This window comes from Trypanosoma cruzi (assembly GCF_000209065.1).
Source record: "Trypanosoma cruzi strain CL Brener chromosome Unknown tcruzi_1047053399201, whole genome shotgun sequence".
In the NCBI taxonomy this organism is placed as follows: domain Eukaryota; phylum Euglenozoa; class Kinetoplastea; order Trypanosomatida; family Trypanosomatidae; genus Trypanosoma; species Trypanosoma cruzi.
Genome location: NW_910052.1, coordinates 1 through 1,085, shown reverse-complemented (window position 1 = coordinate 1,085; position 1,085 = coordinate 1). Strand labels below are relative to the sequence as shown.

Sequence of the window (1,085 nt, the reverse complement as noted above, 5' to 3'; positions counted from 1 at the left end):
GGACGGGCACCGAATGGATGTGCGGGTGTTTTACTTCCTTCTTGTTGGGCTCACTGGGGATGTGTCAGCGCTCTGTGGCGGTAGTTGTGTTGTGTTTTTGGAGTGGAGGCGGGTCTAGCCCGATTGCCTGTTTCTTCTTTTTGTTGCCTCTCTTGTTGCTTAGGATGTTTTACTCGGCTGCCCTCTCGCGGGATGGACCGGCCGTTCGTTTTTTCTTACCCCACTGCCACCACCACCTCTGCGGTGTGAGTGCTGCCCCAGATCCCACGGCCATTGCGCGGAGGGGAAGGAGCGCTGTGCGTGCGTGAGTGGAGCGTGCTCCGTGGGTGAGGCGGCGGCCGTATATCATCATTTCTGTGCCGTGACTGTCTCAATCGGGCCCGCAAGAGCAGCACCGACGGCGTGAAACGCGCAGGGCGACTGACGACTTCATGATGCGATCAATCGAGGCATTTGTATGACCGTGACGATGAATTACACCTCCGTGCACCCAGCTACCTACAACAGGCACGGGACTGGCTCGCCCCTTCCCTCCACAGCCCTCTCCGCCGCCTTCTCCCTCTCTGTCTCTCTGTGCCACGGTGCACCACCTCGCCTCCTCTGTCGTGCCGGAGTGTGCTTCCCCGGGCTGTGTGCCGCATCCTCCGTTTAATATCTAATCCTGTTGTACTGACAGTTTTCATGTTATAATTCTCTGTTATGATTGTTATTTTTGTGTGATTTTAATTATACGCCTGATTCTGCGTGTGTTGAGACAAAACCCGCTGAGTAGTAGGCGTAGGGCTCGCGTACGCGCAATAAAAAGAAATCCGCGGGTTGCACCTTTGTGGAGTACGACTGGCCATTCTACCAAAAACGGAATTGCCCGTGGGAGAGCGCACTGAAACCCTCACACCCCTCAACGTTAGAGGTCCCTTGGTGGCTGTATCTATCGATGTCGCTTCACAGGATACCCATTGAGGCTAGATTTTTTTGTTTTTTATTTGGTTCTTGTAATTTCTTGGTTTCTGAACGCATAGTGGACTTTTGGCAGGTGCTGTCATTTCGATGGACAAATGGAAAGCTATCTTTATTTTGGATTTTTG

General features: G+C 52.9%; 3 non-coding genes across 3 annotated transcripts; all 3 read left to right on the top strand.

Annotated features, from left to right (window-relative positions):
• Positions 1 to 314: 314 nt before the first annotated feature.
• Positions 315 to 391, top strand: Tc00.1047053399201.30. Its single transcript, XR_008253909.1, has one exon. It is a non-coding gene; the product is annotated as an H/ACA snoRNA, TC6C1H2 (small nucleolar RNA).
• Positions 392 to 431: 40 nt separating this feature from the next.
• Tc00.1047053399201.20 lies at positions 432 to 518 on the top strand. Its single transcript, XR_008253908.1, has one exon. It is a non-coding gene; the product is annotated as a C/D small nucleolar RNA (snoRNA), TB6C1C3 (small nucleolar RNA).
• A 378-nt stretch (positions 519 to 896) lies between these two features.
• On the top strand, positions 897 to 967 carry Tc00.1047053399201.10. The gene has a single exon (XR_008253907.1). It is a non-coding gene; the product is annotated as an H/ACA snoRNA, TC6C1H4 (small nucleolar RNA).
• The last annotated feature ends 118 nt before the right edge of the window (positions 968 to 1,085 follow it).